We start from the raw sequence: 17,259 nt of genomic DNA on the forward strand, positions 1-17,259 counted from the left end.
GATGGTTTACCTTTAAAATTTCGGTTCTTTTCATAGAAGTTTAAAGTTAGGATGATTTTTTTCTGCCAATCCATTTTCAGAGTCTGGGATATTATTTTTTCTAAAGTTTCTGTCTCTTCTGATTTCTTAGTGATTTCAGCTTGTTCTAGTGTTTACTAATGTTCGAAAATCTTTATAAGGTTCTCAAACTGATAATGAACGTGGTGTTCTCTTTTTTATTGCAGTTTTGCGTGATTGTGGTGTGAGGGTCATCATTGAAATATCATTCATTTTTGTATTTTTGTAGTCATGCGTATTGAGGGAGTATGCTTTTCTTACTAAAGTTTCAATTCTTAATGCGAGTTGTTTTATTGTTTCGTTGGTGAGTCTACGGATTTCGTTGCATAGGACTCTTTGGTGTTGTTTATTTATTTCGATCAATAAAAATCTTGTGTGAATCGTTTCCAATCTGATTTTTTTCTATGAGTAGAACCAAAAATCACTTTTGAGCTACACTATCAAGTGCGGTTTGGATTAGAGCTGTACGTCTATGTATTCAATTTTGATGTATTGGTATATTTACTGGTTCTGGGACTATATTTAAGATTAAATTTGCTGTAACTGCATTTAAATAGGTAGTCCTTTAATGAGTATTCAGGATATGTTCCTGTGAATACCATGAGTGGTTTTTTAAAAGATATGGATGATCTACCCATAAAGTAAGGATTCATTGTCATTTGCAGTGATTTTGCTGCATTTGGTATTTCTAAAAATTTTTTAACTTGGGTCTTTGTAATCTCATGTTGTTGCAGATGAAATGGCAAGGGAATTTCGTTTTACATTTGATAAATTGATCATTTTGGGTATTTTTATGATTTTGTGATATTATTTTATTATTATTTGATGTCAAATTTGTCTTTGAGGGAGGGATTGTTTTGTTTGTCGTGTTTGTTCGGAGTGCATGTAAGATTAAAAAGAATCTGTTTGAAAAATTTTATCTCATTGGTCATTATCATTCCAGTTGTCCTTTCCTGGATTTTTAATATATTGTTGATGATTTTCATTGAAGTTGTCTTCATCTTTTGAATAGTGTGGCTGATTTCTTGTGAATTGTTCATTTGTTGGATTTCCATTTTTTGAAATGATAGATATTTTTCACTGCTGTCTGCTGTAGTTTTTTGATGTTCATTAAAGAAAACGGATTGGGAGCTCGTTGTGGTCTTTTTTTTGTAAGTTTGTTCTTGTAGTTGATTTTGAAGACGTGTCGTGTAAGAGGAATTTATTATTGGTCTATTTAAATCATTGTTTGCGAAAACACCATAATTATCTTTTGCGAAATTATTATTTTTTAATGTTTTTCTTGTTTAATTGTCGTGACTTGGTTATTGGTCTATATGTTTGATAATCCATTCGTGAATAGTTTGGAACAACAGATGGTTTTACTGTTGATTGAATAGTTGTTGGTGGAAATGGAGTATTCTTTTTGTATGGTGTCGTAAGTGTTGGATAAATAGGATAAATACTCTGTTGTGTTGTTGTAGGTATTGTTTCAACTATTTCCTCAATCACAAAATGTGATAGATTTTGAATGTCTTGTAATTTAAGGTTTCTAATTCCCTTAAGGGTTTCTTGTGTATTTATAAATGTTAAGTTTAAGCTATTGTTTCCTGTTCTATCGTTAAGCAATGTGTTATCATTTAGGGGTGTTGCATCAATAATGAGTGGAGTAACTCTTGAATAATTTTTGAGTACAGAAACAGTGGCGGTTGCTCTACTTGAAATATCAGTGGTGATGTTGATAAAAAAAATGTGAGACTATTAAGCGTCCCAAACATAATCTGTTTGATTTGCTTGTATAGTTTCATCGTCTCAGATTTGTGGTTGAAATGTTGAAATGAAATTGATGTTGAAATGAAATCTAAATTGGGAACAAAGTAGTCTTATATGAACCATGCCAGGAGTCGTTGTCGATCATGTTTTACAAATTGTGATATTTCATTATCAGTGAATCTTTCAAAAATTGTATCTAGAATTTGTGAGAAAAGGTTGGTTTCCTGTCTTACAGTTGCATGTCAAGATGTTTGAAGTGGTGACTCATTTATTGTTTCTTTTGCTTCTAATAAAGATATATAGTTATAAATAATAGTGAAAACATCGTGTGAAAATATTGAATATGCTCTTTTTGAGTTTTGATGTTCGGTACTTTTTATATATACTGTTTAAATTTTTGAGAAGTCTTTATCTATGTCATCTGTTTGTATTTGATGTGGTGTTTGATTTGATTGTGATGGCAAGATTTCAATAGTGAATCTTCCGTAATGTGAAGTGATATTACAGATGCCTTTTAGATAGTCATTAAGTATTTGTCTTCCAATTCCTACTTTAAGAAACTCCTGTTCAGATGGGTTTTTTCCTCTTTCGAATAAATATGCAATTAATTTATGACAAAATTGTGCCTGTCCTTTAGTGGGATCACTTTGTGGATGCATGACAGCGGGAAGGTTAGAGTCAATGTCAAATATTTTGCCGTTTTGAATCGTTTTTAGCATTGTAGTAAGGTTCATATGTAATTTTCAATAAGTCTTCCAATTATATAGTCGTACTGGTTTACAAACATATGATTTTTTTTTGTTCTGGGTTTGCCTTTTATTGATGATGTTGTTGTTGACTCTGAGTCTGAGAATTCATTTCTTTTGTTTATTGGGTTGTTTTTATTTATTGATTCTTATAAATTCTGAAGTTTTTGTATTGTAGTTGTAGCTTATTCAGAAACTGCGTTACGTGTTTTTTAAAATCTTCGTTTTATAAAAGGTTTTTAATTCGCTATAATTGCCTTTTTCGTGTTTGTCTTTTCGATCTAATGTATCCTATTGTTTGTCTATATGGTGTAATTACAAGACTGTATTTTTCGTTTTGAGTTAAACAATTGCGAAGTACTATTGTTTCTTTACTACCTAAACTATCTCTCGATATAAGGTTTAGGATGAGAGATGCGAAATCCCGGGGTAAGAATTTTTAATTCTTAAACTGTAAATTTTTACGTTTTTATGGGCTATCTTAACATGGGGCATTGATTGTCGAGGTTCACGGGTTGAACAGAGAGTATATCAATTCGTTGGAATAATGTTTGCTCTCACGTGACAAAGATTTAATTTAAGAAAACTTACTCAATCTTACTTGGGTTTTTGATTTGGGATCAACAGTTGGAGAAAAGTAGATCAATCCACAAGTTTCAGGTGTAATTAGAACGCAAGTAGATCGCTAGACACTATTTTAAAACTTTCTAATATTTTGGTGGTTTTAACGTGGGTGAGCTGAGAGGAAGGGCTCAAGTGACGGATGAGTAACCGAAGTTCTTCACTGTTTAGTTTGATTATAATGGTTGGATTTCTAGCAAAAATTTTCACCCTGAGTTTTTTTATAAGGGTTGGAGATGAATCGACGTTTGAGGTTGTGAGACATTTTTAATTGGGGGGGGGGAACAAAATTGTTCTGATTGATCCAAGGGAAGCCTTGATGATCAAATAATTTCAGTGAACAATCTTTAATTTAAGGTTAAATTTGAAGACCCAAGGAAAACCCTAATGATCTGTATTTTCAAAACAGTTTTGATTATCAAAAAGCAAGGATAGGTCTTGATAATTATTTAGATACAAATTTACTAGAGTAAATGTTTAGGTTAAGAATTTGTTTAAGAACTATGATTTTAAATGAGGTTAGTTTTTGAATAAAGGTAGTGTTGTTTTAGGTGAAGAAGCGAGGGTGACGAAAACACAAGTTCTTGAAAAACCAAGAAGGTTTTTCTCTAAAAAACTAATTTAATTTTAATTTCAAAGTAATTTTGTATTTTTGTTCAGTAAAATTTAATTTTACAGAAGTTTTCAAACATATTTTACTGCAGATTTTAATGAAAGAAATGACTTGTGTTCTTTTTATCAGTTGTTATTATGGTTAAATAAAATGGCAATGGAGCATACGGAAATTTTCTGCTTGGAATTTCACTTTAGTTTTCCAAGTAAAAAAAATTTCATGTCAGAGAATGAAAATCCACTGCAAAGAGCAGACTGAAGACATCTACTCTTTGCGGTTTGCGTCTTGTCAGGATATAGTAGCTTTGTCTATCGGTCAGTTTTTGAACTGATGTTTGTTGCAGGGTTTGAAATATTGGAGTAGATTCCTTGAGACGTGAAGACATATCTATTAAATTGTCTATTCCATCTATCAATTTGCATTGTTTATAACTTTGGTCTTTTTTCTTATTCTAATTTGCTAAACCAAGGTTAGTTAGTGCTGGTTCGGGGCCATTGGTCGCACCAGATGAGTTTTAGCCAGAAGTAGCTTTCTCATAGTGTAATTTCAGATGAGGTACACCGTCTGTTTGTCACGCTATATTATTTTCGGCCGGACAGATGCGTGCAACTTCTCAGTCTACAAACAATCTTAATCTTACTCTTTGATCTCTTAATCTCAATAGATCTATTTTATACTGGTATTTGCAGGCTAGGTTTATGAGACTTGTCCAAAAGAGAACAACTGTCTTCTAAGACTTATTCAAAATGTTCTGGTGCTGAAACTACAATTAGTTTCAGCACTACAATTAATTGTCAGTGTTAGTTATGGAATATGGTTGATTAGTTAGTAATATTTTCTAGAAATAGTTTTATCAATAATGTAATTAGTTATTAATACTAGTTTAGAACTGGTTCCACCCATCCGGGCTTCAGAGAGTTTTTAGTTTTTGATTGGTTTATTGTAGTGAACGGCGGATGGAGAGATTTATTATTCTTTGGAGAGTTTTCTTTTGAGTGGTTGGAGCAGTTACTTCGTGAAGGGAGGAGCGATGTCGTTGTTTTGTAGAAAGAAGAAGGACAGTTTTTCGTGTTCCAGAAGTGGGTATCGTTTGATCGTGGGTCGTCTTGATTGTGTTGTATTTTCTATCAATTTATCAATTTTTATCGTTTCTCATAGTTTTTCTCTATATTTATCAAGCATTACACAATTCAAATGTATTATTTTAATTTTGACAGCTCATCATAACGTCATCATAACATGACAATTCACATTACAGCTCATCATAGTTGATGTAAAGATCATGCAAAATTTAATTATTGTTTAGACACATCCAGTTCTTGGAAACTCGAGTTTAAATTTGGGAGCTTGATATTTTTGAATGTCCTGTGTAACAATCAACCAAAAAATACTTTAAGATAATTTTTTTCATATCCGATATTACTTATTTTTAATCATCTGCGAGTGCATCATCTAATTAGAAGATTAGCAAATAGCAATCCTCTTGATATTTTTGAATGTCCTGTGTAACAATCAACCAAAAAATACTTTAAGATAATTTTTTTCATATCCGATATTACTTATTTTTAATCATCTGCGAGTGCATCATCTAATTAGAAGATTAGCAAATAGCAATCTCAAAATCATACCGACTTAACGCTGCTGGTTGCTTGCTTTTCTTTGTATAGAAAAAACCATGGTCGAGCTTGGGCTTTTTCTGATGCGATTTCATGTACCCCATAGAAAAAAGTTCATAGAGGACTAATGGTCGAGTCATTTTGATGCTTTTTGAGTCGAGGCTCTAATTCCAAAATTTGTTTGAAAAAATGCGTTTCATATATAGTTTCAGGCATGGTATACAGATCAATTTGTAATTTTCATTTTACGGTATCAACTACAATTACTTATAGTTGATTCAGCGACCAAACAAAACTTAATTTGATTTTAGCAATATCAAGCTTAAAGAAGTTTAAATTCAATTTGGAAACTTGGTATTGGTTGGAATTCTTGTAAAACACGTATCTAGAAAATTACTTCATGTCAATTTTTTTAAATTCGATCTTGAATGCGTTAATCATCTCGAATGCATCATCAAATTGGAAGATTATCAGATAGCAATCTTAATAGACTTAACGTTGTGGGTTGCTCGCTTTTCTTCGTGTTGATTGGAATCATAGTCCTGATTGGAATTTTTTTTGAAGTCAAAAAATCATTGAGTACTGAGGGTGGAGTCTTTTTTATGCTTCGTCAGTAGTCGCTCTGAAAAGTCTGGGTTATTGAAACACTAGTATAACAATTATCGTTAAACTACTTTTTTCATTTTCTTAAATCCGATCTTAAGCAATTCTAATCACCTGCAAGGCATCATTAAATTGGAAGATTATCAAATAGCAATCTAAACATCACATAGACTTGAAACTAAGTGTTGCTTTATTTTCTTAAGAGGGGAAAAATATCCTCTTTCTATGACGCAATTTTATAACCCAAAATTGTAGAATCATCGGTGTTTTCTTTTGCATTGTTCACTGAAGCAATCGAGATTGGAATTTTTTCACATTCAATTCCTGAAACAATTTAGCAACATTTTCATTACAAAATGAGAACTTAAAAAGAACATATTCTTTATAAAAAAGATATGGTTTTTTATAGAAAAAACAAGGAGCTCAATGATGAACCTGATAAAATCTGTTCGGACAGGAGAGCCGAGGACTAAACCGAATGCTTTGACTGAGTAAGAACTAATTAAAAAGCTCTCTAGTCGCTCAAGGGAGGTTATCTAGCAATGTTATGTTGCAAAATACCATCTCAAACTTTTGTTCCAGAATTAACATAACAGAAGAGCATAATAGATTAAGACTAAGTCTAAAAGAAGAACGCAAAAATTTTTCAAGGTAATAAGAAAAAAGGACAATTTTTGCAGAATTGTTAGTTTATATTGCTATAATTTGTATTAAGCGTTTAGATGAATTTTTTCGATGGATACAAGAGTTGGTAGTACAACAAGTTAAAAGGTTAAGCTCAATCATCTGCATTTGTGAAGCTGATAAAAAGATTGAGAACAATATTTCACAAACTGTTGAGAGTTAGATTTCGATGAAAGAAGTTATTTTGCGTCCCCCACTATTGCTATCAAATTTCCTAAAAACTTTGTTCGAATGTAGCCAATTGCAAATTGATTGTCTGAAGATATTCACAATTCCCGGAACAAACTAATTATTATAGTTTTTTATAGTATTTGGATGTAAAAGCTCTAAACAGGCTGTCGCGTTCTTGAATTGCTGATTACGTTTTTAAACATTACATCTAAAAGTTTTACATATTATTAAAGTTCAGTGATCTTAAATGAGTTCGAAAAAATCCTTGAAAAAGTCGATGAGCAGTAGTCGATGAGACGAATGAAAAAACGACAACTTCCAATTCAGTATGGTGTGGCAAAGCCAAAAAAAAAACAGAAACGAATTGAGAAAAAAAGAAAAGGGAAAAAAGTTATCAGTTTTAAAAAACTTTCTTTCTGTGCTTATTGCTATTACTTATAAAGTTTGCTTGCAATTTTTTGTAAGAGATTAAGCTATGCGTTGTTGATTAAAACTTAAAATAGCTACCAAAATCATGAACAATTTGAAGAGAAAAGCTTTCAGTTGGCGACCACCTAGCGGGTTGTGTGCATGTATGCTTGGCTGAGATTGCTTCCTACTTCCACGAACGCTAAAAGGTTGTGCAACCAGTTCTAAACTAAGACTTATAGACCAATTACAATTATGATGGAATTTCACTATAAAATCTTTTTAACTTACCAATCATTTTCCATCTCTAACATTTACACTTATTTGTAAGTGCTGAAGCTACTTGTAGTTTCAGCACCAGAACAAATTAAATAAAAGTTAGAATACAGTTGTATACACTAGATCTATTGAGACTAGGAGATATAAGAGTAAGATTAGGATCGGTATTAGACTAAGAAGTTATCCGGCCGAAAATAAGATAGCGTGACGAGCAGACGGTGAACCTTATCTAAAATTACTCTATGAGTATAACCAATAAGTCATAACTCATCTGGTGCGACCAAAAGTTTCGAACAAGACCTTAACTAAATTAGATTTAGAAAAAATAGATCTTAGAATTAGACAATTGCAAAACTGCAAAAATGCGGAAGACGGAAGAGATAATGTAATAAAAATGTCTCTACGTCTCAATAAACCTATGCCAAATTTTCAAACAAAACCAGAAATACCAGGTATTGAAAGAAGATCAAGATCGTGGCGCGAAAGACAATCAGGAATCGGACCACTTTGCAACATGATAGTACGACGGAAACCGGAACAAACTTTTGTATTTAGAAAACTTTATGTAGTAACTTTAAATTTTCATTTACTGACATGAAATTATTTTGAAGGAAAAAATCCTCAGCAACCTTACTGGTGCTAAACCTACTATTTATACAATAACGACTGATAAAAAGAGCACAAGTCGTTCCCCCCAAGATCTGCAGTAAATCAAAATTTTTCAATAAAAATTTTATTAAAAACAAAATACAAAAATTAGTTAGTACAAAAATCATTGTTAGTTTCTCAAAACACAAAAATTAGTTAGTACAAAAATCATTGTTAGTTTCTTAAATTAACTAATTTTCCTCATCCCAGCTTCATCACCTAAAACATAACAGCAAAATTTCAAAAAATCAAAATCATCAAAACCATAAAATTTTAAAATTTCATTAACTCAAACTTATCCTTGCTTTCAATATCCCACTTTTTTTAATAAACAGATCATCAAGGCTTCCCTTGGATCTTTCATTATAAAATAAACCTAAGTTTAATTTTTTTTACTGATCATCAAGGCTTTCCTTGGATCAAACCAGAACAATTATATTCTCCCCTTCCCATAATTTTAAAAATGTCTAACGACCTCAAACGTCAATTCACTCTCCAACCCTTATCAAAGACTCAGGATTAACAGAAGTTTTTGGAAAACTAACCATTATAATTAGGCTAAACAGTGAAGAACTTCGGTTACTCATCCTTCACTTGAGCCCTTCCTCTCAGCTGAGCCAGGAAAAAAACCACCATAATGTTAGTAAGTTTAAAAATAGTATCTAACAATCTATTTGCGTTCTGATTACACCTGAATTTTTTGAACTGATATACTATTCTCCAAACCTTGATCACAAATCAAAGCCCTAAGTAAAATTAACTAATTTTTCTTATATTAAGTCTTAGTCACGAGAAAGTAAACATCATTCTAACGAATTGATAATCTCTCTCTCCAACCCGTGAACCTCGACAATGAATGCGCCAAGATTCGGATAACCCACAAAACGTAAGAGTTTACTGTTTAAGAATTGAAATTCTAACCCCTGGATTTCGCATCTCTCATTCTAAACCTTAGGTCAAGAGATAGTTTAGGTAGTTATCTTTGCTTTCGATATTCCACTGTTCTTTAATAAACAGATCATCAAGCTTTACCTTGGATCTTTCATTTTAAATTAAACCTTAATTTTATTTATTTTATAATTGATCATCAAGGCTTTCCTTGGATCAAACAGAACAATTTTGTTATATTCTTCCTACAATTTCAAAAGTGTCTAACGACCTCAAATGTCAATTCACAACCCAACCCTTATAAACAACCCCGGACTTTTAGAATTTTTGAAAAAACTAAGCATTTTTAATTAGGCTAAACAAAGAAGAACTTCGGTTACTCATCCTCCACTTGAGACCTTCCTCTTAGATGACCCAGGCTAAAACCCTTAACAAATTAGTATGTCATAAAATAGTATCTAACGATCTACTTGTAGATTGCTCTACTATTTTCCAACTCTGGATCACAAGTCACAACGCCTAGGTAAGATTAAGTAGGAAATTCATATAATAAAACTTATTCACGAGAAACTAGAAAAATCATTCTCACGAACTGATATACTAGGTAGTAAACAAACAATCGTATTACACAATTGCATAATTAAGAAAGAAAAATATACGACCTCGTAATCACACCACACAGATAAACAATAGGATATATTAGGTCAAAATAACAAACACTTAAAAATACAATCATAACAAAACAAAAACAAATTATAAGAAGACGATTTTCAAAACGAAGAAACGCAGTCTCAGAATCAGACACAAACACAATATAGGAACTTCAAGATTTTAAAGGTTCAATGAATAAAAAATAACCCGATAGACGACAAAATATATTTTTCCGACTCAGAAGCTACAACACCATCGTCAAAAAAAGGAAAATGCAAAAAAGAAAAGGCATCCATCAACAAACCGATACGTCTATATAATTGGAACCAATCAATAAGACATATTGAATGACACACACCAACAGTTTTACAATATAAGACATGATCGAATTCAACAAAAATTTCGACGATAACTCGATACTCCTATTTTCAATAAAACCACAAAATGATCCCACCCGAGGACAAGTACAATTTTGTTACACTCTAATTGTAATTTTATTCGAAAAAAAATAGCCCGTGTAAAAAAGAATTTCCTTCCTGAAGTAAAAATAAAACGACAAATCCTTGACCTCTATATCAAAGATAAATGTAAATTCAAATCATATTATGGTATAATAACAACTGAAATTTCATCACCAAAGTCAAATCACATAAGACACCAAATACAAACAGATGATATAAATATAGATTTCTTAAAAAGTTTTACAGATTGTATAAGAGTTACACAACACCAAAATGCACAAAGAGCAAATTCAGTATTCACAAACGATGTATTTTCAATCATCTATAGCTATCTATCAATACTAGAAATAAGAGAAACACAAAGTGAGTCACCAGCTCAAACATCTCGACATAAAACTGGAAGACAAGAAATCTGTATTTTCTCAAAATTTTTAAATACAATCCGTGGAAATCTCACTAGTAATGAAATATCACAAAAAGTTGAACACGATCTGCAAAAGATACTAGCTTGGTTTATAATTGATTATTTTGTTCATAACATTGATCTCATGTCACTGGCAGGAAAAAAATTTTGACCACAAAATTCAGACGATGAAACTGTTTTGGCAGATGAAACAGATTATGTTTGGAATCAACCAATAAGACATATTGATTGTTACACACTAACAATTTTACAATATAAAACATGATCGAATACAACGAAAGTTTCGACGATAACTCGATACTCCTATTTTTCATAGAGCCACAAATTGATCCCGCCCGAGGAAAAGTACACTTTTGTTTCAACCTAATTAAAAATTCATTTGAAAAAGATACCAGATGGCGCAGCCCAAAAATGGTTTCCAATTTTACCTATAGATATTAAATCAGACTGGAAAAGATTCACACAAAATTTTTCGAAAATTTTTGACTCTGAAAGGAACAAACAACACCATAGAGTCTTATGCAATGAAAAGCGCGGAATCGCAAATGAAACAATCAAACAACTTGCAGTACAAATTGAAACAATAGTAAGAAAAGCATTTTCCCTTAATATGCATGACCATAAAAACCCAAAAGATGACAGAAGAAACACACACTTGCATTACACAATTGCATAATTAAAAAAGAAAAATATACGACCTCGTAATCACACCACACAGATAAACGAAACAAATGAAACAATCAAACAACTTGCAGTACAAATTGAAACAATAGTAAGAAAAGCATTTTCCCTTAATATGCATGACCATAAAAACCCAAAAGTTGACAGAAATTTTAATGATGACTCTAACACCACAATTACGAAAACGAGTGATAAAAAAGAGAATATCACATCCATCTCCAATTTGAGAACCCGATATAGATTCAAAAAACTAGTAGATAAACTAGAACAAGCTGAAATCATTCAAAAAGCAAACCATCAATCAAAAAATGGTGTAACTATTGCCATAGATAAGGATTGCTGATGATGACAAAAACAACAAGATAATCAGAACAAACCACAAAAATAGAGAGAACCAAATGAATAATTTTATCAATACATGAAAAAAGACCAAAATTCACCAAACAAAACATTCACAGTAACAATAAATCAGGAAAACCAATCCCTGATAACTATAATACCTCTAGACAACAATCACCTTACAGAAATAACTATCGCGGTAGATCTCCAGATCAAAGAAATTCACGAAATTTCTCACAAAATAGATATAGTCGATCAAACAGTCGAAACAATCAATATCGAAATAACTATTCAAGATCAAAATCAAACAGAAGTAATTACTCAAAACACAACAGAAATTGTTCAAATTCAAACTCCCGAATTAGATATTATTCGAACGATCGTTCTAGAAATTCTTCATTTAACAGTAACAGAAACTGCGAAAACAATAGGAATAGACAATTTTCAAATAACAGATCACGAAACTATTCAAACAAAAGATCAAACTAAAATATTATCAAATTAGATCACGTGACAATTCTCAGAATAGAATTACTAAATATTCAAATCGACAAAGAAATTTTTCTCATCCATCGCATAGAAAAAATACACAAAATCAAAATTCACAACAAAATTGTAGTACCATTAGGCATCAAAGACAAATTAACCAAGTACAGTCAACTGAAGAAAATCAATCAGACCCTCCCGGTATTGATAACACAGAAAACACAGAATTACAACTAAATCGAATAAATTGGGAATCCACAGATGATGAGAGCGAAACAGAAAATACGCTTTCAATGAACATGTTTCAAATTGAAAATGAATACGAAACATCAAAAAAATCGAAATATTACCAAAACAAAAATACTCATTTTCAAAATCCCAACAAAACTCAAAAAACAACAGACTATACCAAACAAGAACTTATAGGAAGTTCAAGCACAAATAATATATATCAGAATACATTTAATAAAGTACAACTATTCAAACAAAAAAATTGGACAATCCCACTTCTCTTAGAAAATCCAAAAAGCAAAGATTTTCAATCACCAGGCCTCGAAATTGAATTTTAATAGACTCAGGAGCAGAATCAAATATAATAAACATTCCCACATGGAGTGAAATACAAACTTTACATCCAAAATTAATACCATCAAAAACCTCAATCAAAGTAGCTACAGCACAAAGATCAATTTTACGAACTTTGGAAAAATTCAATTATTCCTTGTTCCTACTCGAACAATGGATCGGAATAAATTTTAAAATAAACTATTCAAACCAACATTCCATATCACATATATAAAACCCAATATCGTTGGAATACCTTTTATTACTAAAAATATTTCCACTATTAATATTCTAAACAGCAGAATACATTTAAAAAATTAATATACTAAAATGAAAAACGCATCAGTTACATTCTTTCAAAGATTAAATAAAGAACCACCACTTTTCTCCAAATTCTACCCTATACATAACCAAGAAAAAAAACACCTGAAACCATTTGCAAGATGTGTATATAACTTTTCAATAAGTCAAGTCCACAGATATAACATGAATCAAAACAAACAACGACTATATATGTCAGACCTTGAATTCAAACCAATTCATAAATTTTTCCGAGTAACAATCTCATCAATCAAATACACGAAAAATACAACTTCAGATATAATTTCATTACATGTATACAGTAACTCTCCATATAAAATAACATAACCTCTAGGATTTTTAGGTTATTATGAAACAAATGCAACAGTTTCCCCCACAAAAGAAAAAGCATATAGTGTGAATAATTTTTTTTGAAATTATTAGGTATAAATCAATCAATAATTTTTAAAGAAAATTATCAAATAATAATATACTAAGTGATAAAAAACGAAAAACGAAAAACGGGACTGTTTTACAAAAACACCTTAATTCAAACCAATATTTCAGATATCAAAAATTACAACTGAACAACAAAAACTCCATACAATGTTCACTTTTCAACACTCCCAAATTTTACCAAAAAAAATTGAACACTACTCAACTAGCCAAACTACTACTATAATATCCAATGGTTTACGCTACATCTAAACTTGATGTTGGAAAAGTAAATTCACCACTACACCTACCTCTGAAACCTGACACAGTTTTCAAAAACCAACGAGCAAGTAAAATTTACACTCACTTACAAGATAAAGTCAATAGATTACTAAACATACTAGAACAACATGAATTTATTTCCCCAGTAAAAAAAGAAGAACAAACAAAAGGATACACATTCATAAATCCCGTTATTGTTTTAGCTAAAGGAGAATCATTTAAAATCGTTTTAGACGCAAGATACCTCAATTCCCTCATTGATGAATCTAAATGTAATTGGCCCATTCAAGTAGAACCAATTCAAGTAATTCTCACTAAAGTAAACGGAAAATACTTTACAACAGCTGACAGGAACTGCGCATACAATCAAACGCCACTAGATGAACAATCACGACGCTTAACACAATTCGTTATTGGAAACCAACAATACGAATTTAATAGACTTTTCTATGGAATCTCCATAAGACCAGCAGCATTCTCAGCATTTATGAGTAAAATTTTTCGACCAACCATTCTCAGTGAAAATGTGATAACATATTTAGACGATGTTATCATGCAATCACAAACAAAAAAGGAAATGTTTATTGTCTTAGATAAATATCATCAAATATTACTTGAAGAAAACATGAAAGCAGTCCCAGACAAAACTCATTCTTTGCTAACCTTTGTAAAATTCCCTGGACATATTATTGATGGAAATACAGTAACTCCAACAAAATCCTGCATAGACGCAATCATAAAACTTCAACCTCCGTCAAATAAAAACAAAATCCAAGAATTTCTTGGAATGTTTCACTTCTTAAGTAAATATGTCTATAAAATGCAATTATATTTAAAACCATTTTACAACATTTTCAGACAACGAAAACATTTTGAATAGACAACAGAACATCAGAAACGATTTGAAGAAAAAAAAACACTTCCCATTGAACAAATATCAAATACTATCCCAGATCCAGTCCAACCATTTTTTGCTATGTGCGACGCCTCAAATTTTGGCATCGGCGAAGCATTATTACCATCACACAGTGGAACAAATAAAATAAACCTTATTTCAGCAAACTCAAGAATATCTACACAAGCTGAACTTAGACTCTCTACACTTATGAGAGAATGCACAGCTATAATGGATACTCTCACAGAATATGAATTTTAAAAACTTGGATCAAAACATCCAACAGTTCTATTTACTCACCATAAACCTATAATTTTTCTATTAACACAAAAAACAAATCCAAACCACAGACTTTATAGATTTCAAATAATTTTAATAAATTTCCCAAACCTACATGTAGTTTGGACTGCAGGAAAAAATTTTGCATTGCCAGACACACTCAGTAGAAACACACCACCTGAATTATTAAAAAGAAAAACAACAGAAAAAATTTCACAAAACATTAAGTTTTTCTTGCGAAAGAAAAAACATCACAATCAGAATGCAAACATGCAGTAAGAACTGACATTGATCATGCGCATATAAACAATTTACAACACTTTCCATTATATTTAGATTGCCAAAAGAAACACTACGAAGTAGACCTATTAGGAAGCTCTACAATTATACCGATACCATATATATCATGGATCAAAAACAATACACAACATAAACCACTCAGACAACAAATATATAGAACAGGCCTATTCCTTTTAATTGAAAAAGAAGATCTAACTGATAAAATACACCATAAATCAAATTTTTAATCAACATGACTCCCTAGATAACATACTTCTTTCAAAAATAGAAATTGAAACTTTCTTTCTACCAAATACAGAAAAATTTCTACTTGAACTACTGCAAAAACATCAAATGTTCGACCCAGTCATTAGAAAATTGATCTCTTTGCACAATTATAAAACAAAACCCTAAAAGCAGATATCACACTTCGAGGGAAAAAAACATTTCTTAGATACTTCAGAAAATTTAATAATACATCTATAAAAGAGAATACCAATACTTTAGAGTAACAATCACCTGAATTAAAAGTACCCTGATTACCACTAAGTATGATACTCCTAGCATTTCACATTTCACATTCCTTAAACACTAAAAAACATGCAGGATCAGAAAAAAACATACTCAAATTTTAATCAAAATTGTTACTTTCCAAGTGCACCAAGTTGGATCGAAGCATTATGCAATGATTACATAACATGCCAGTTAAATAAATCATACCCACATCAGAAACAATTAGCAGAAAAACAAGATTTTAGAGGACAAGTTTACATTTCAACCACGGAATCTCATTCGATACAAAAGGACCAATATCACCCTCTTCAGAAGGAAACTCATATATAATGGTCATAGTTGACGCATATACACTATGTAGCACTCAATCCAGTACCTCATTGCAATGCCTACTATGCATATACATTACTTTATGAACACTGGATAGCAAAATTTGGATTACCGGAAATCCTTGTCACCGACAATGGCACTAATTTCATAAATCATGAAATCATCACATCAGGCCATCTATACAACATTATACACAAACCACGAACGTCTCATGCCCCTTGGACTAATGGTTTAGTCAAAAGAATGAACCGTTCATTACAAGAAAATCTCAGATTTATCATAAACAGAAACGATACAAAAAACGCTGAATGGTCAACAGATGTTAAATTATTCCCCTTGGCTTACAATTCACAAAAAAAACATCAACCTCAGGACTACAACCTCATGAAATTATTTTTTAATCAAAAACCACGGAAACTAAAAAGGTTCACAGCAAACTCCTCAAAAAACACACAAGGTTATTGCCAACCTACAAAAGAATCAATATGTTATAATCTACCATTACATATACACAATGAAGATCATTTTCATTTATTTAGCTTTCGGTACACATACTGAACGGATTTTAAACAGAGATAAAAAACACGAGGAAATTTATCGGAAAAATAGCCAAAAAACTATTACAAAGACAGAATATTCAATCCCAAATAAATTCACAATTCACACCAGCTACAAACCTAAAAAGCGGAACATATGTCTTAATCCCAAATTTTGTAACACAGAAAGGAATATCTAAAAACTTACAACCAATCCTAAATGACCATTTCAAATCATTGACAAACCCACTGACGTAACATGTAAACTTTTTGAATCAAATAAAAAGGAATTTGTTTAACAAAGAAACAATCTTTTACCATATTACCCAAAAGAACACGCTCTTTGCGAATTAAGACAATTATACTCCTTTTTAGGACTCAAAATTGTCCACGACAACTCAGACAATAATCCAAAACAAATAAATGATGCTAATTGTTCACCACAATTTTTTGAACAAAAAGATAAAGAAAAAACCCGACAAAATCTCAACAAATAAGCAATAAATAAATATCTCGGAAACAAAGAAAAAACAGAAAATTAGAAGAAAAAATTTTACCAACAGACATAAAAAAAAATCTCAACAACGACAATCATCGCGACTTAAAAATCAGCCACGAAAAGATTACAAAACTTTCATTCCACAATCTAAAATTTTAAAGAAAGTTGAATTTCAAAAACCTCTTTCTAATTAATTTATCATTTTAAACTTCAGACAAA

This window comes from Symsagittifera roscoffensis, chromosome 2 (assembly GCF_963678635.1).
Source record: "Symsagittifera roscoffensis chromosome 2, txSymRosc1.1, whole genome shotgun sequence".
Taxonomy (NCBI): domain Eukaryota; kingdom Metazoa; phylum Xenacoelomorpha; order Acoela; family Convolutidae; genus Symsagittifera; species Symsagittifera roscoffensis.